General features: G+C 39.9%; 1 non-coding gene across 1 annotated transcript; it reads right to left on the bottom strand.

The window, feature by feature from the left end:
- Nucleotides 1-2,293: 2,293 nt before the first annotated feature.
- Nucleotides 2,294-2,397, bottom strand: LOC122676218. The gene has a single exon (XR_006335500.1). It is a non-coding gene; the product is annotated as a U6 spliceosomal RNA (small nuclear RNA).
- Nucleotides 2,398-19,852: the final 17,455 nt, after the last annotated feature.

Raw genomic sequence — 19,852 nt, 5'->3', positions numbered from 1 at the left:
CTATTCAGGGATATAGGCCCAAAGACTAGGAAGTTGGAGACAACTTCCTAAGAATGCTTAGATTGCTTATTCTAAGAGAAGAAAGAATCTTTTCTTCTATGTGTGTGTCTTGTGTGTTGATGTGCAGCTTTTCAATAATGAAATATACAGTAATGAAAACTTGACTTTTTCCATCTCCCAATCCCATTCCTTTCTTTTCTCAGAATAGGCTCTCCCCTTATTTGGCTGGTTGTTTATTATAGGGAAGTTCCTATGAATGATGTTGTATCTGAAGTCAGGATATCCATCTACTTTAATTTTTACCTAAATGTTAGTGTTTAGGACTTCCCTGGTGGTCCATGTCACCAATGCTATCCCCACCCCAGTTCAGTTATTGTTTTATCTTAGCTTTAAACCATATATGAAACACGAGTCATACATTCTGTTGATGGGAATTTCCTGGTGGTCCAGTGGTTAGGACTCTGAGTTCTTACTGTCAAGGTCACAGGTTTGATTCCTGGTCAAGGAAGATCCCATAAGCCATGTCTCATGGCCAGAATAAAATAAATTAAGGTTAAGAGTCCACCTGCCAGTGCAGGGGATACAGGTTCGATCCCTGGTCTGGGAAGATTCCACATGCCTCGAGGCCACTAACTAGTGTGCCATAACCATTGAGCCTTCCTGCTCTAGATCCAGTGCTATGCGACAAGAAAAGATGCCACAATGAGAAGCCCGAGCACTGCAACTAGAAAGCAGCCCCTGCTCGCTGCAAATAGAGAACGTCCACACACAGCAACAAAGATCCAGCACAGGTAAAAAACAAAAAAGTTAATGTTTAAAAAGAGTTAATAGGTGCTGTTGGATGATTGCCTAACGTGCTGTTTCTGTGTGGAAAAAACCTTCCTTTAGCATTCATCACAACAACCTGAGTCTAGAGAAGAAGAGCACTGTTGATGATACTGCTTCTGAATTGTTGACTTTCAAGTCAACACATCTTCCCTTCTCTATCAGACAGGATGGTGTTCCAGAAAAATTGTTCTTACCTGTTCAAGAGTGTAATTTTCTCTGCTAGCACAAGATATAGAATTAAAACAGAGTTATATGGAGGGCAAAGGAGAAGACTAGAGGGGATGGCTGTTTCTTTTATTAAACTTAAAAAACAATTGTTATAGAAAAGCCCAATTGAAATTTCTGGCCAACCCAATAAAAATAGAGTTGCCATATGATCCTATAATCCCTCTCCTAGGCATATGATCTGGGGAAAACTATAATTTGAAAAGATACATGCATTCCAATGTTCACTGAAACACTATTTACAATAACCAAGACAGGGAAGCAAACTAAATGTCTGTTGACAGATGAATGAATAAAGAATATGTGGTATATTTATACAGTGGTCTATTACTCAGGCATAAAGAAGAATGAAATAATGTTTTTTGCAGCAACATGGATGGACCTCAAAGTTATCATAGTAAGTAGAGGGAATGGTTTGAATTTACCAGTTCTCTCTGCTTTTCTCCTCTCCTGTCTTCTTTCTTGCATTTCCCCACTTACTTGGTTTTTTGGTCTTTGTCTTAGAGATTCAAATCCTGATTTTTTAATAGGGCGCAAAAACTCAGCTATAGTATTTTGAATTTCACACTATTTATGCTAATATTTCTTGAAGGTGTTTTGCAGGTATTTGCTTATTTTTTGCATCTGTTTATTCATGTATTCTTTAATCCCATAAATATTTATTAAATATCTGCTATGTGTCATCATCATGCTAGGTGCTAGGAATACCAGGCACTGGGTGACCAAACCTCAGCGTCCCAGGCAGTAAACCAGGAAGACAGACAGTGACAAATAAACTAATAAATATATAATTACAGAATGTAAAGAAAATGAATAGGGTGTTATGCTAGAGAATAATATGCTAGTAGATGGAGGAGGAGAGGACTGTATATTTTCCGATGGTATTTTGTAGATAGGTCTGTGATAGGGATTTTATGACATGCACATGAGAGAAGGGAAGGGGGAATTGGTCATGATTCTTAGGTTCTGCCTGAGCAATTGGGATGAATGTAGATGAGATTTAATAATATGAGGAAGAATAGATTTTGTAGGAATGTCAATGATTCAGTGTTTTTATGTTGAGTGAGATGTGAAACATCCAAGTGAAAATATTTAGACAGTTGTCATTAGTTTTAGTTTGTGTATAGGACAGGCCCTGCTTGTTTCTACCAAGCAGTGTAATTATTTTTTAAATTAATTTATTTCTTTTAATTGGCGGCTAATTACTTTACAATATCGTGCTGGTTTTCACCATACATCAAAAATTATGGAACGCTTCATGAATTTGCGTGTCATCCTTGCGCAGGGGCCATGCTGATCTCTGTGACGTTCCAATTTTAGTACATGTGCTGCCAAAGCGAGCACCGTCCAGTGTAATTATTAATGTTACCTTTCATTCTCAAAAGTTTTGGTTTATACAATATTTACATGGTCATCCCATGTATTGGTGAAAGTAGTTTCGGTGGATTAGGGAAGTATGATATTGTAATTTATAATTAGAAATATGTATTTAGTCTTCCTTCCTGTTCCTGCCACAGAGCTCTTAAAACCCTTGGAATTTCCTAAGTGGTAAGAATGACAAAGATGTCTTGATATTCACAAGAAATTCCTTTCAGCCACACCTGAGCTTATGTTAATAAGCTGATTTTTGGAAAGCACCTAAAGTTGCTACGGGAATCAACCAGATGATTAGTGGGTTGAAACTTTCAGTCCCACCACCCTCGACTCCTCCATAAGATGTCAGAGCCTAGGTTATGTGCAAGGATTCCTTCATTCTTCTCATACTCAAACAACACTTTTTGAATACTTTAAAACAATTATTTTGTTAGTTCAAGACTAATAGCTGTTGAATACTTTAAAATGAGTATTAGTACAAAAACTACTATTGTAACTACTACTATCTGGATTTTATATAGGATAAAATTGAGGGTGAGCAAGGTCTGTGATCTCCTCACTTAACTAATGCTGCTTCTGTACTTCCAATATCACTATGCCCCACGTAATTTATTTAACTTTTCTTCTTTTGACTCTTTTCTTTTTTGGCTCTGCCACACAGCATTTGAGATCTTAGTTATCAGCCCAGGGATGGAAACTGTGCTTCTGCAGTGGAAGTGAGGAGTCTTGACCACTGGACCACCAGGGGAGTCCCAGGCTAGGATGTTATGGCAGGTCTTCAAGCTCTTCCTGGATAGAACTAACACGCAAAGGCACAGGGCTTCACAGAAGCAGCACACAGCAGAAAATAGATAAAAACAAAGAGCTTATGTTCTAGAATCAGAAATTCATCCACCCCCACGTGCTTTATCTATTCTGCGATCTCCTGATAGTCACTTCTCATTGCCTGGATTTAGGTGTATTTATGCCTTTTTTTGCCTCTGCTGGCCTCCTTGAACTTGACTCTGTGTTGTCAATTTGAACTCTGCTTCTATTTGACCCCTCTGTCTAGACTCCCACCTAGATCTGGCCCCTCTTAAATAATCATGTCACCAATGCTATCCCCACCCCAGTTCAGTTATTGTTTTATCTTAGCTTTAAACCATATATGAAACACGAGTCATACATTCTGTTGATGGGAATTTCCTGGTGGTCCAGTGGTTAGGACTCTGAGTTCTTACTGTCAAGGTCACAGGTTTGATTCCTGGTCAAGGAAGATCCCATAAGCCATGTCTCATGGCCAGAATAAAATAAATTCTGCTGTATTGATCATACATACAAATATTTTGTCTTCCCCATTGCTTCTACCCCTGAATTCCTTATAACACCTGTAGCTTAAAAAACCACCAGTCACAGAACCCTCCTGGGCTGTGTGTCTTTCATTAAATCACATGTGTGCATGCTAAGTCACTTCACTCCTGTCTGACTCTTTGTGACCCCATGGATTGTAGTCCACCAGGCTCTTCTGTTCTTGGGATTCTCCAGGCCAGAATACTAGAGTGGGTTGCCATTTCCTTTTCCAGGGGATCTTCCCAACCCAGGGATCAAACCCATGTTTCTTATGTCTCCTGCATTGGCAGGCGGTTCTTTACCACTAGCACCACCTGGGAAGCTCCTTTTTTTTCTTCTCCCATGTGAGTCTTGAAACTGGGTTTTTCTAGATTCTCTTTCAGTTGCCCAGTGATGAGTTAGCCAACTCCTCATTCTCCTTTCCTGTCTGTCTCCAACACACTCCCTGCTCATCTTAGATAAAAACTGACTCATCTTCTCTAGATTCTCAGTTGTATTCAGCCCAGCTTCTCTTTTCCTTACTTGATAATTGGCACACTTATACATTTTCATACCTAGGAATTCTCAGTTCAGTTTAGTTCAGTCGCTCAGTCGTACCTGACTCTTTGTGACCCCATGGACTGCAGCACACACCAGGCCTCCCTGTCTATCATCAACTCCTGGAGCTTGCTCACACTCATGTCCATCGAGTCAGTGATGCCATCCAACCATCTTATCCTCTGTCATCCCCTTCTCCTCCTGCCTTCAATCTTTCCCTAGGAGCTCTACCTGTCTGGTATTCAAGTAAAGCAGGAAATTATCAATCTGGTGCTATTCCGAAGCCATTGGAAGATTACAGAAATCTACACATGAGAGAAAATGACATATAAATATAGCAGAGTTAATTAATTTACCAATTCACAGTTGATGATGTCAGAGCCATACTGAATCCCAAGTCTATTTGTTCTAAAGCCTGAGCTGCTAATTACCATGCTTCTTATTTCTTACTTTCAAAAAGTTAATACAATTATACTTATGTTGAAAGATAACTCTTAAAAAACTAAATGTACTTACCATATGGCCCGGCAATTACACTGCTAGACATTTATACCAGAGAAATGAAAGGTTATGTTTTTACAAAAACATGTGTTCATAGTAGCTTTATTTTTTTTTTAAAAAAGCCTTTTTATTTTGTATTGGGGTATAGCTCGTTAAGTATTCTTACTTGGGAAATCCCATGGACACGGGAGCCTGGCAGACAGGAGTCCATGAGGTTGCCAAAGAGCCGGACCGACTTAGTGACTAAACACCACAACAAATAGCTGGTTAACAATGTTGTGATAGTTTTAGGTGAACAGGGAAAGAACTCAGCCATACATATACACGTATCCATTGTCTTCCAAACTCCCTCCACCTCATCTGGCTGCCACATAACATTGAGCAGATTTGCATCATAGCAGCTTTATTTTTGAGAGCCAAAACATTGGAGAAGAGCTAAAATATCCTCCACTGGGTGAATGACGAAACAAACTGTGGTATATCCATACCATGGGATGGTACTCAGCAGTAAAAAGGAACCACCGATACTTGCAACAACTTGAATATATCTCCAGCATTATTCTGAGTGAAAGAAGCCAGTAACACAAGGTCATAGAAATATGATCCCACTTACATGACCTTCTGAAAATGACAAATTATAGAGGTAGAGATTCATGGTTACCAAAAATAGGGATGATGGAGGGAAGTAAGGGTAGATGTATCTGCAAGTGGGTAGCATGAGGGACATCTTTGTGAAATGGTTTCAAGTCTTGATTACACTGATGGCTACACAAATCATATTTGATAAAATGACAAAGAATTATACACATACATTACCGATATCAATTGCCTGGTTTTAATATTCTGCTATAGCTGTGTAAGATGGTCCCATTAGGGGAAACTAGGTGAAGAGTGTATGCGAGCTGTCTGTACTATGTTTGCAACTTCTTGTGCATCTATAATTATTTCAAAATAGAAAGCTAAAAAAATAGCTGGATTGTCTTTCATCTTCCTCCTGACTCTCTCTTCAATCCAGCTTGTAACTCAGCCAGAGACTAGGTAACATTAGACTCTTTTTTCTGTCCCCCCAGACGTAACCAGCCTTGAAGTTCTGCTGGTTCCACCCTGAGCGTGCATCTCTTCATTCTGACTGTCCTCCCACCCTCTCTGACTTTGCTTTATGTCAGATCCTCTAGTCTGATCTTTTGCAATAAGTCTCGGACTGGCCTCCTATCCCTTACTTATCTTTCTCAATGCTGGTGTCCTCTATAATTTATGAATCAGATCCTGTTACTTCTTTGCCCATGAACAGTTGGTAGTTCCCTAATGCCCATAGCTTCAAATCAACTCAGGGTGGCCAACAGGAGCCTTCAGTTCCTGTTCTCTGCTCCTCTTAGGAGCAATAAATCTGTGTGTCCTGGAGGCTCTTCGCCTCTCTGTTTTTGGTAGATTAGTACATGGTTGGTTTAGCAAGGCAGAGTTTGCATGCAGAAGAGGCTGATACCAACCTGTGGGCTTTGGAGGCCCTCCCTTTCCATCAAGGTCACTTCTCTGTCCAGGGAGCATGCAGGAAGCAGAGACATTCCCTGTTCCCCAGAACATTATGTGGTGACTACCCTTTCTACTGGGATGTTAGCTGTTGGGGAGGTGGACTTTCTATGCAGGGCCTAACCTCTGCGATAATAATTCAGGGGATTACGACATTACACCACTTCTCTGCTTATAAGCTCTTCTCCTTATAACCTTTATATCTTCCCTTCATATAAGACACTATGCATATATGTCTGGAGCTCCCACATGACATTTCCTCCCTAGATTCAGCTGCTGGTGCCTGCTGAGTGTGTGGCATTCTACAATGACCTTCAGTTCTCAGAAAGTGTCGTCTCTGCTGGCTCATGTACTATTCAGTTTTCTATCACTTGCACCTTTATGATTCCTGCCGTGTCCACCAAGCAGAAACAGATCTGGTGTTGTTCATGTTATTAATGCCTAGTGCTTCTTCATTCTTCTGTCAGGAAACTTCTAACAGTGTTTTGTAGACCCAGCTGTGAGATTGCTTCCTTCTTACCTCACCTGGACTTCAAGGCTCTTTGAAGGACAGGCGAGTCTGTCTTCCAGCTTTGCATTTCTGATGCCTGCGAGAGGCTTGTGCTTGGCTGGTGCTCAGTACGCATTTGTTAAATGAACAAATAAATTGTGAATTGAATGAGGACCTCTCAAAAGCAGTAAATGCTCTAGCAATATTAAACATGATGAAAATACTTTAAAGAATCCAGCAAAGTAAACCATAATGGTTGGAACCACAAAGGTTGATAAGACAGAATCAATTAGTAATTTTTACAAACTTTAAGTCCTCTACAGATATACACAACACAAATATACATAGATACATAGTGGATGGTGTGTAGTCAGCTTTCATACTTGGATTAACACACTGCAAAGAGTAAAGGTCTCTTTCCCTTTCATTTATTGGGGGCTTGCTTGGCACCATCCACATATCACCCTTCACATCCACTTCTCTTCAGCGGGAGATAGCTGACATAGGCCATTGCGTAGTGCTCAGCTGTTGACAGTTAAATAAATACTTTTGAAAGGGAAAAATAGTTTCTTAGGTGCAAAAACAACTGAATTTCAGCCACCAGATCATTTCCTCCAGCTCGTCACCAGGAAAACGACAGGTCATTCTTCATGTTGATCGACCTGGAGGCACAGAGCTCTATCTCCCCTTACCAGCAGGAGAGTTATAATGTGGCTGGATTTCTTGACTCAGATGCACTGCTTTCCTGGTAGGTTTTTTTTTTGTTCTTTTTCTTAAATTGGAGGATAATTGCTTTATAATGTTATGTTAGTTTCTGCTGTACAGCAAAGTGAATCAGCTATATGCATACATCGTACCCCTTCCCTCTTGGACCTCTCTCCCTTCCTATCATCCCACCCCTCTAGGTCATCACAGAGCACAGGGCTGAGCTCCTTTGTGGTAGTTTTTGCCCTAAAAGGGCTTTCTCTACATTTGAACTTGCGTGCTTCAGTCGTGTGCGACTCTTTGCCGCCCTGTGGACTATAGCCTTCCAGGCTCCTCAGTCCATAGGATTCTCCAGGCAAGAATACTGGAGTGGGTTGCCATGCCCTCCTCCGACATTTGAGTTTAACTATGTACTGTTAGAGCCCCCCACAAAGGCTGATTTGTTAACTACCCTATTTTTCTGAAGAATATTTGTAGCTAAATCTGAAGTTAAAAGCTGACTTTGTCTCATGCGCTTCCAGTGGCTTTATGAGAAAACAAAGGAAATAAGTTGATCTGTACCTTAAAACTTCCATGAGAGCTCAGCACGTAAAGGATCTGCCTACAGTGCAGGAGACACAGAAGACATGGGTTCGATCCCCGGGTCAGTAGGATCTGCTGGAGGAGGAAACAGCAACCCATTTCAGTATTCTTGCCTGAAAAATCCCATGGGTAGAGAATTTTGGTGGGTAACAGTCCAAAGGGTCCGAAAGAGTTGTACACAACTAAGCGTCTAAGCACACATGTAAGTTAAATTTTTAAATGAAGAAAGATGATTCCAAAGGGATGATATTTATATTTATTCTTCACTTTAGTATCTAAAATGGTGAGCCAAATAGAAATCGATAAAACAATGATTTGCTTTTAACTTTTAATCAGAAATAAGAATAATTGCACATAACACTTTTTCTTATTTTAGGGAAGAAAGTTTTGTTTGTTTGTTATATTTTCTATTCTCCTTAGTTTTCAAATGACTTATGAATACCAAATCCTCCTTTCATAAAGTCATTTTTTTTTCTGTTTTAAATTGATGCTCTGTCAAAACCTTAAGGCTGAAAACTTTGAGCTTAAGCATTTTATTTTTTCTCAACAGTAGATGGCAATATCTGTTCACCTGTAGCAAAAACCTCAATCATAGTAATGACTATAGACTTAGCGTTTCTGTTTTTCTCTCACCCTGTAAAGTAAAATCAGTATATTTAAAATGGTAAAACTGAACACAGAAACAGTTTGCATACCAGTATAATCTTACTTTAAAAATTTTGGTTGAAGGGGTACAGAAGTATATGAGTAGATGAAACTATGTCTTTTCTCACTCCAGGGTAGAGAGGCTGGCAGCTCCAAGAAAAGGCTGCTAGATGCAGTGAACAAAGAGAACAGAGAGGTAGACAGTCTGAGGCAAGAATGAGAGCGGTTAGGTTAACAGGTTTTAGCTAGTTCTGTTAAAATTTATGCTCAGATTCTGTTACATACCCACAAAGGTTTTTTGCTTTTTTTTTTTTTTTTAATTTCAAAGTGTGGTTTTGCCTAGAAAATTTTAAACTTATACTTTTTTTTTTTTTTTTGAGAAATAAAGTAAGAAATAAAGAAAGGAAACAATGCCAGTTTTGTACCCAAGGCCCACATTTACACTTCCCTTCTCCAGAAAGAAAAGGAGTAGGGGGTTGAGACTAGGATTTGGGAGAGGTTTCCTTCAGATCCAACCCTCCTCTGATCCCCTCAACCGGAGCATTTCTTATAAAGTGGGTTTCTAATGTTTATTTGAAGAAATGGCCCTGCAGCTTCAAAAATTTCAAAAATTCCAACTGATGGCCTAACAGAATTGTGGTTTACAGGCTCCATAGCACTACTTCTGTGATAAATCAATAGATAAGCTTTCTTTAAAAGTTTTTTAAATTTTCATTTATTTGACTGTGCCGAATCTTAGTTGCGGCATGTGAACTCCTATCTGAGGCATGTGGGATCTTAGTTCTATAACCAGGTATCAAACCTGGGCCTCATACCTTGGGAGCTTGGAACCTCAACCACTGGACCACCAGGGAAGTCCTCAAGCTTTCTTAAAAATAGGGATAATATGCAGTTGTATCCTCCCAAGCATCTAGCATCATCTGTGCCTTTGGAAGTGCTAATGTATAGTGTTGTGCACCATGATGAGAGAAGCATACTGATATACTCTCCAGCTTTTACTTTAGGAATTCCCAGGATGAGTATTACCATCATTAAAATTTATATTTAATAATTAGCATTTGGTACTAATTTGATTGTTTATTAGTTGTACCTTTCTGTTTTTTTTTTTTTTTTTTTTTTGATTGGTGATGGAAGTAAGGTTAGATGCTGTAAAGAGCAATATTGTATAGAAACCTGGAATGTTAGGTCCATGAATCAAGGCAAATTGGAAGTGGTCAAACAGGAGATGGCAAGAGTGAACATCGACATTTTAGGAATCAGTGAACTAAAATGGACTGAAATGGGTGAATTTAACTCAGTTGACCATTATATCTACTACTGTGGGCAAGTCTCCAAGAAATGTAGTAGCCATCATAGTCAGCAGATGAGTTCAAAATGAAGTACTTGGAAGCAATCTCAAAAACGACAGAATGATCTCTGTTCATTTCCAAGGCAAACCATTCAATATCACAGGAATCCAAGTGTATGCCCTAACCAGTAATGCTGAAGAAGCTGAAGTTGAACAGTTCTATGAAGACCAACAAGACCTTCTAGAACTAACACCCAAAAAATATATCCTTTTCATAGGGGACTGGAATGCAAAAGTAGGAAGTCAAGAAATACCTGGAGTAACAGGAAAATTTGGCCTTGGAATACAATATGAAGCAGGTCAAAGGCTAACAGAGTTTTGCCAAGAGAGTACACTGGTCATAGCAGACACCCTCTTCCAACAACACAAGAGAAGACTCTACACATACACATCACCAGATGGCCAATACCAAAATCAGATTGATTATATTCTTTGCAGCCAAAGATGGAGAAGCTCATACAGTCAGCAAAAGCAAGACTGGGAGCTGACTGTAGCTTAGATCATGAACTCCTTATTGCCAAATTCAGACTTAAATTGAAGAAAGTAGGGAAAACCACTAGACCATTCAGGTATGACCTAAATCAAATCCCTTACGATTATACAGTGGAAGTGAGAAATAGACTCAAGGGATTAGATCTGATAGACAGAGTGCCTGAATAACTATGGATGGAGGTTCGTGACATTGTACAGGAGGCAGTGATCAAGACCACCCCCAGGCAAAAGTAATGCAAGAGGCAAAATGGTTGTCTGAGGAGACCTTACAAATAGCTGGGAAAAGAAGAGACGCTAAAGGCAAAGGAGAAAAAGAAAGATATACCCATTTGAATGCAGAGTTCCAAAGAATAGGAAGGAGAGATAAGAAAGCAGTGCAATGATCACTCAGTGATCAATGCAAAGAAATAGAAGAAAACAATAGAATGGGAAAGACTAGAGATCTCTTCAGGAAAATTAGAGGTACCAAGGGAACATATCATGCAAAAATGGGCACAATAAAGGACAGAAATGGTATGGACCTAACAGAAGCAGAAGATATTAAGAGGTGGCAAGAATACACAGAAGAACTATACAAAAAAGATCTTCATGACCCAGATAACCACGATGGTGTGATCACTCACCTAGAGCCAGACATCCTGGAATGTGAAGTCAGGTGGGCCTTAGGAAACATCACTACGAACAAAGCTAGTGGAGGTGATGGAATTCCAGTTGAGCTATTTCAAATCCTAAAAGATGATGCTGTGAAAGTGCTGCACTCAATATGTCAGCAAATTTGGAAAACTCAGCAGTGGCCACTGGACTGGAAAATGTCAGTTTTCATTCCAATCCCAAAGAAAGGTAATGCCAAAGAATGTTCCAACTACTGCACAACTCATCTCACACGCTAGCAAAATAATGCTCAAAATTCTCCAAGCCAGGCTTCAACAGTACATGAACCATGAACTTCCAGATGTTCAAGCTGGATTTAGAAGAGGCAGAGAGGGTCTTCCCTGGTGGTCCAGTGGTTAAGACTCCATGCTCTCAATGCAGGAGACATGGGTTCAAACCCTGGTCGGGGAACTAAGATCCCACATGCCATAGAGCATGGCCAAAACAAAAAAAACAAAAATAAATTAAAAAAAAAAAAAAAAAAAGAAAAGGCAGAGGAACCAGAGATCAAATTGCCAACATCCGTTGGATCATAGAAAAAGCAAGAGAATTCCAGAAAAACATCTACTTTTGCTTTATTGACTATGCCAAAGCCATTGACTATGTGGATCACAAAAACTGTGGAAAATTCTTCAAGAGAAGGGAATACCAGACCACCTGACCTGCTTCCTGAGAAATCTGTATGCAGGTCAAGAAGCATCAGTTAGAATTGGACATAGAACAACAGACTGGTTCCAAATCAGGAAAGGAGTATGTCAGAGCTGTATATTGTCTCCCTGCTTATTTAACTTGTATGCAGAGTACATCATGTGAAATGCTGGGCTAGATGAAGTACAAGCTAGAATCAGGATTGCTGGGAGAAGTATAAATAATCTCAGAATGCAAATGACACCACCCTTATGGCAGAAAGCGAAGAACTAAAGAGCCTCTTGATGAAAGTGAAAGAGAAGAGTGAAAAAGTTGGCTTAAAACTCAACATTCAAGAAACTAAGATCATGGCATCCAGTCCCATCACTTCATGGCAAATAGATGGGGAAACAGTGGAAACAGTGAGAGACTTTATTTTCTTGGGCTCCAAAATCATTGCAGATGGTGACTGCACCCATGAAATTAAAAGATGCTTGTTCCTTGGAAGAAAAGCTATGATCAACCTATACAGCATATTAAAAAGCAGAGACATTACTTTGCCAACAAAGGTCTGTCTAGCCAAAACTATGGTTTTTCCAGTAGTGATATTCAGATATGAGAGTTGTACTGTAAAGAAAGCCGAGTGCTGAATAATTGATGCTTTTGAACTGTGGTGTTGGAGAAGACTCTTGAGAGTCTCTTGGACTGCAAGGAGATTGAAAGGTTGTTGCTGAGCCACAAAAGACACCAGAATTCTTGGCCTTTGGAGAAGAATTTAATCCGGGGCCAGTGACAAGGCTTGATCACTCAGAGCTTTTTTGTAATAAAGTTTTATTAAAGTATAAAAGAGATAGAGCAAGTTTCTGACATAGACATCAGAAGGGGGCAGAACGAGTGCTCCCCGTTAGTTTTTAGCTGGATGTTATATGGTTATTACCACGCTATTAACTATAGAAAGGAGATGTCTCAAAACTCAGAGTGGCAACAGGACCCTTAGCCACAACATGCATTTTGAGATAACATTGGCACCAGGTGAGTTATCCCAGGCCATAAAATAATTGACATGAATCTTGAAGAAAGGCAGGTTTCCAAGTAAATATATAGTTTCATTAACATAGATTAACAGAACAATGTATGAGTAAAACATATAGATTTGTCAAGTAGGTTCTGAGTCTTAGATGGAACTGACTTGAAGAAAGACAGTTTAGGGTAAATTCATTCTTCATTAACGTAACTTAAGACAAGCATTTCCATAAGAAAAACGTATTGGTTAGCTCAAGGTTTGAGAAAAGTTCAGGTGGAACGAGGTGTCATTATGGCAACACAGTATTTTAAAAGAAACCTCTTTCTAAATTTCTACAGAGAAGGGGAACAAATCTAACACTTGTTTGTTTCCTCCTGCCTCTTAAGAGAGAGGAAAAAAATGTCTGGCACTTGCAGCCTATTCCTCCATTTGGAGACCCCTGGCCTCCCTGCCTGTTACCCTCTCAAGATCCAACCAGTCGATCCTAAAGGAAATCAGTCCTGAATGTTCATTGGAAGGACTGATGCTGAAGCTGAAACTCCAATACTTCGGCTACCTGATGCAAAGAGCTGACTCAGTGGAAAAGACCCTGATGCTGGGAAAGACTGAACGTGGGAGGAGAAGGGGATGACAGAGGATGAGATGGTTGGATGGCATTACCAACTCAATGAACATGAGTTTGAGTAAGCTCTGGGAGTTGGTGATGGACAAGGAAGCCTGGTGTGCTGCAGTCCATGGGGTTTCAAGGAGTTGGACATGACTGAGCGACTGAACTGAATTGAACTTGCCTCACCACACGTGGCATGCAGGATCTTAGTTTCCAGGTTAGGGGTTGAATACAAGCCCCCTGCAATGGAAGCTCAGAGTCCTAGCTACTAGATTTCTAGGAAAGTCCCTATAACTTTCCTTTTTGCATTTTAAAATAAGTCGTCCTTTTGCCAAACTAGTGCCATTGAGAATTTGCCCCTTGGAGGACTGTGGATGGGAAGACAGCTGTTTTCAGACAGGACTGCTGGGAAGCGTGACAAGAGTCTACTACTGCATCTCCAAGCATCAAGCCATATATAACATACAAAGAAAAAGACAAAATGGGTCATGCATGCATGCTCAGTTGCTCAGTCGTGTCCGACTCTTTGCGACCCCACGGGCTGTAGCCCGCCAGGCTCCATGGGATTCTCCAGGCAAGAATACTGGAGTGGGTTGCCATTTCCTACTCCAGGGGATCTTCCCAACTCAGGGACTGAAGCTTCATCTCTTGAGTCTTCTGCGTTGGTATTTCTTGAGTCAAATAGGTCTAGCTCCCATGACATCATACTGACCCTGACTTCAAATGTTTTTATGTCTCACATTAATATTGGGCCAATTTTCATAACAGAGGAAATGACTGTTCCCTTGTTTTAGGACTGACAATCAGCCTCTCAGAATCAATATCTGATTATAGTCCTTTTGGATTCTTTTTTAAAAAATGTTTCACTTGTGCCTATGGCTGATTCTTATTGATGTTTGATAGAAACAACGAAATTCTGTAAAGCAATTATCCTTCAGTTAATAAATAAAGTAGAAAAAAATGGTTCACTTGAAGTAGCTAGATTTTGGAGATAAATGTTTTGAGGCACCAAGGAGAAATAAGATATAATCTCAATTTTTCTAGGTCAGTCTGTGTTGGTGACTATCGATTTCAGAAGAAAATTCCTTAGGATTCTGGAGACTTACATTGATACTTGAATTCCTATTAAAGAACAGGTCCCATGGTTGTCTGTCTTATTATTTAAGAAGGTTATGGCATGTGTGGTTAACTGAACGCAGTTACTGCATAAATAAAGTGACCACATTCCATGGAGTTTTTGATGGGTTTATGGTCAAGTGAAGGAAATCATCTTGGCTATTTCTTGATGGATCTTTTCCATAGAAGACACTGTACTTCTATCTTTATTTCCTGTGAAGTGATGGGTTTCACAGCAGAAGCTTACCTGTTTTTAGGATCACCGGACATCTGGCCAATTTTGTTATTTATGAGAAGTCTTCCTCCAGGCAAAAAAACTACATTTCATCTTTTCTTTTATCATATTAATATGCTTGTAAACTAATGCATTATGGGATCTACTACATGTAGCTGAAGACAATCTGCAGCATTTATCTATGTATTTTTCATCACAAGAAGCAGCTTGAATTTCTTTATACCACATGAGACTCTCATCTATCCTATTTCACAACAGCCTTTTGCTGTTCATCTGGTTTTATGGTCCTTACTATGTACAAAGAAAAGTGTGGACCTAAGAATAGGCCTTAAGATTGTAAGCTCCCCACATCAGAATACATTAAAGGTTCGAGTTAATATTACCCATTTATAGGGAGCTTTGAACAAACTAAGAGTGATGATTATGAGTATGAACTGGTAAAGCCTGTTAATTTCACTTTCTTTCCATTCACTCTTATCTCAAATTCTCCAAGGTGGGACTTTTATCTGCATGTTTCCAAGAAGGTGTTCAATTAATAACAGAAAAGAATTAAGACTGATATAATCATTTCATGGCTTAATTTAGCTCTTTTAAACAGAGAGCCGGGAAATTTTCATGTTTGCTTGTTTGATCCAGTTTTTCTCCCATTGTATTTGCCATGTAACAGATTTAGTAGTTTCTTCTCAGTAATTTATCACAGTCATTTGGTTTTTGGTCACTTACCACATGACATATACCAAATTTAACTCTAAGTGAATAATATTTGAAATGTTAATTTGTAATCTGCACAAGTCTTACTCAAACCACAGGCGCCCTCTCTATTTAGAGCAACTATCTCCTGCCAAGGTGTCCACATTTTATGTCCCTTACATATCCCTCCCATGTTTTCTCCTCTAACCTTGAATTGTGTTACCCTCCTCCTATTAACCCTGGGTTCTAGGCCCTCTGTGTCCTGTGTTTAGCTATACCCCCAGCAGTTAAAGAGTTGGAAAGAAAAAGAGCTAGTGCAACTGACATGCAGCCAGATCACTCCATCCTTTGAGACTTAATTAAATGGATTCAACCTCTAACCCCATACGTGGAGGGAATGCAGGCATCTCTTAGCCCCACCCCATCCCTGCCGTGTCTGAGGATTCTTGAGGGGGCTGTGCTGCTGACCAAGGCCCTTGGATTTTTGCCTTCCTGCTTCTGGAAACTTTCTCCACTGTGCCTTTATCCTTCTTTCTGTGTTTTCTGCCTGCTTTTGTAAGTGTAATCTTCCTGGACATCACTCATATCTTCTGCTGCTTGAAGTCCTGACAACTCAGGGTTGTGCATAAGATCTTATGAAGGGCTTGAGGCCATGAAGGCATGCAAATCACTTACAAGTGAGCTTCAGATGTTCCTGTCCTCAAAAACCCTTGGCTATATGGCCTCTGGACAGCTGCAGTCTTCCGGACTGCTGCTGCTGCTGCTAAGTCGCTTCAGTCATGTCCGACTCTGTGCGACCCCATAGATGGCAGCCCACCAGGCTCCACCGTCCCTGGGATTCCCCAGGCAGGAACACTGGAGTGGGTTGCCATTTCCTTCTCCAATGCGTGAAAGTGAAAAGTGAAAGTGAATTCGCTCAGTCTTGGACTCTTCGTGACTCCATGAACTGCAGCCCACCAGGCTCCTCCATCCATGGGATTTTCCAGGCAAGAGTACTGGAGTGGGGTGCCATGGCCTTCTCCGTCTTCCAGACTAGGAGGACACAAATTTCCCTTTCTCCCTACTTCTAAGTTGCTTTTTTTCCTGTGCCCGGTGCCTGCTCCCGAAGTCCACAAATCCCTGTCTGCTCTTATGCAGGACAGACTTGCTCCTTGGTCATTTCCTGCCTCATTAAAGCTGTGCCCCAAGGATTCTTTTCACAGCCAAAATGGCTGTCTTCACCAAACAGAGTCTGTTCTCTAAGATGACTTCTGATACTAGCAGTTAAAGCGGTATTTGTTTAACGTGCTATGCTGAATGTGAATAGTTAGTGGATAATCCCCTTCTGGAGATATTTGCACATTCATAGGGGATTAGCTTGAGGAGCTAGCTGATTTAGACTACTTATGGATCCCTTTGGTGAGAGGTGTCTGATTAGGAGAAATCAAACTTTTTAAACCCTACAAATTGTATCATGGAAGCCACTGATTTCTACAATATTCTACCTGTCTCATGGTCTCCTTATTTTTCTCTCCGCAAGCAAAGAAAGGAAAGTGGAGACATTTAAAGAACAGAGAGTTCATAATTAGAGTTTAAGTCGATGTCTATGCTACCCATTTATATGCATTATTTTATTTAATAAAAACTCACACAAATGAGGAACTTGTGAGATAGGAAATTGTTGTTGTTCACTCCCTCAGTCGTGTCCAACTCTGCAGCCCCATGGACTGCAGCATGCCAGGCTTACCTGTCCTTCATCATCTCCTTGAGCTGGCTCAAACTCATGTCCATTGAGTCGGTGATGCCATCCAACCATTCCTCTGTTGTCCCCTTCTCCTCCTGCCTTCAATCTTTCCCAGCATCAGGGGTTTTTTCATCAGTTGGCTCTTTGCATCAAGTGGCCAGAGCACTGGAGCTTCAGCCTCAGCATCAGTCCCTCCAATGAATATTTAGGACTGATTTCCTTCAGGATTGACTGGTTTGATCTCCTTACAGTCCAAGGGACTCTCAAGAGTCTTCTCCAACCCAATAGTTCAAAACCATCAATTCTTCAGTGCTCAGCCTTCTTTTTTTTTTTTTTTTTTGACTAAAGTGCTCAGCCTTCTTTATGGTCTAACTCTCACATCCATACATGACTACTAGAAAAACCATAGCTTTGACTAGATGGACCTTTGTTGGCAAAGTAACGTCTCTATTTTTTAATATGCTATAGATTTGTCCCAGCTCTTCTTCCGAGGAACAAGTGTCTTAATTTCATGGCTGCAGCCACCATCTGCAGTGATTTTGACATAGTCCCCTTTGAAGTAACTCACCCAAGGCCACATAGGCAGTGGATTCACTCTAGATGGGTCTTACTTCAAAATCCTGTGCCCTTCACCATTAGGCACCATGGAACTTTTCTCCATACACAAGGTCAGCACATTTCTTCAAGGGCAGAAGTCCATTGACTTCCATGTGCTAGTCTTCCCCCCTTGTCAGTAAAGACAGCATTATTTAAACACATACTATTTCTTTATGCCTGAACAAGAATCAGTTTGTTGTGGGATATGTTGGCCTTGTGACTAGTTTAAATCAACGATAAGGGATTGAGGTAAAGCAATATTGTCTAAAAATTAACCTCTGTTTCTTTATAAATATATGTTGTATATATATATATATATATATATAATATAATATGAAATCTATTTTCCTCTTTATCTTCCTGTACCTGTATCAGTATAAAGAACGGTTGGTATATTCAAAATATCTGGAAATTTTTTGTTTGCCAAATTAATGTGATAAACTTCATTAAAATTAAATATGAGAAAACAATGACCATTTCTAAATGAAATATGATGCTCTGTAATATGGTTCTCCTAAAAAATAGGGATTGTCATAAATATATTTACAAAGTCATTTCCTGGTATAAAAAGGTTCATTTCCAAATAATTCATAGAGGAAAAAAAGTCCAATTAAATTTTAGTTTAAATTTTCTCAGTAGGTAATGCAGGTGGCGCTAGTGGTAAAGAACCCACTTGCCAATGCAGGAGACATAAGAGATGCCAGTTTGATTCCTGGGTCGGGATGATCCCCTGGAGGGCATAGCAACTCACTCCAGTATTCTTGCCTGGAGAATTCCATGGACAGGTAAGGCTGGCGGGCTACAACCATTCCATGGGGTCACAAACAGTCAGACATGACTGAGCTACTGAGCATGCATACATAAATATGTGCATATTTAAACACTCTCTTGTACTTTGCTTTCTTTGCTTAATAATATGTCATGGAACTTTTCCCATATCAGTATATAAAGAATTTTTCCTTTTTTTTTTCAGTTGAATAATATTCAGTTGTCTAGCTATACCATATGTCATTTACTCAGTCCACAATCAAAGGTTATTTGGCTGTTTTGAATCTTTTGCCCTTTTAAACAGTGTTTTAGCTATTAACTTTGTGTTGTTTTGCATGTATGTGAGTATATCTGTAGGAAGTGGAATTGTTGGGTCAGAGAATACATGTGTTTACAATTTTAATGTACATGTAATTGCCCTCCATAGAAACGTAACTAATTTATAATATGAAAGGAATGTCATAATATTCAGCTAACATACAAGTGTTCCTATTTCTCTACAGTCACACCAAAAGGGTGCTATCAAACTTTGTTTTTTGCCGATTTGGTAAGTGAAAAATGGTATCGTAGATGCGTATTTTATATTTTCCTACTATGAATGAGTTAAGCTTCTTTTCATATATTTAAGACCAATTTGTATTTCTTCCTTTGTGACCTGTCACATATCTTGTCAGATTTTCCTATGGAGTTAGTTTTCTTATCAATACTATTCAGGAAATGTATCTATCATTCATATTGCAAATATTTTCCTTAGCTCAACTCCTTGGCATTCCCTTCTTCAAAGGATCTTCCCAACCCAGGGATTAAACCCCACATTGCAGGCAGATTCTTAACCATTCTGAGCTACCAGGGAAGCCCTCAACTCCTTGGAAAAGTGAAAGTTGCTATGTGGTGTCTGACTCTATGTGACCCCATTGACTAGATGGTACATGGAATTCTCCAGGCCAGAATACTGGAGTGGGCAGCCTTTCCCTTCTCCAGAGGATCTTCCCAACCCAGAGATCGTCCAGAGAATCTTCCCGACCCAGGAATCGAACGGGAGTGTCCTATATTGCAGGTGGATTCTTTAACAGCTGAGCTACCAGGGAAGCCCTCTAAAGGTTTGGCCTGCTTTAATTTAAGGTTCCAATTCTCACATAATCCAGTGAATATGTCCCATTCACTAGCTAAGGAGCGATAAGGTGAATCTTCCCATTTGGGAATAAAAACTCCATCAACATTAATCTCTTTT

The sequence above is a fragment of the Cervus elaphus genome, chromosome 19 (assembly GCF_910594005.1).
Source record: "Cervus elaphus chromosome 19, mCerEla1.1, whole genome shotgun sequence".
Taxonomy (NCBI): Eukaryota; Metazoa; Chordata; class Mammalia; order Artiodactyla; family Cervidae; genus Cervus; species Cervus elaphus.
This window is presented reverse-complemented; position numbering and strand designations above follow the sequence as displayed.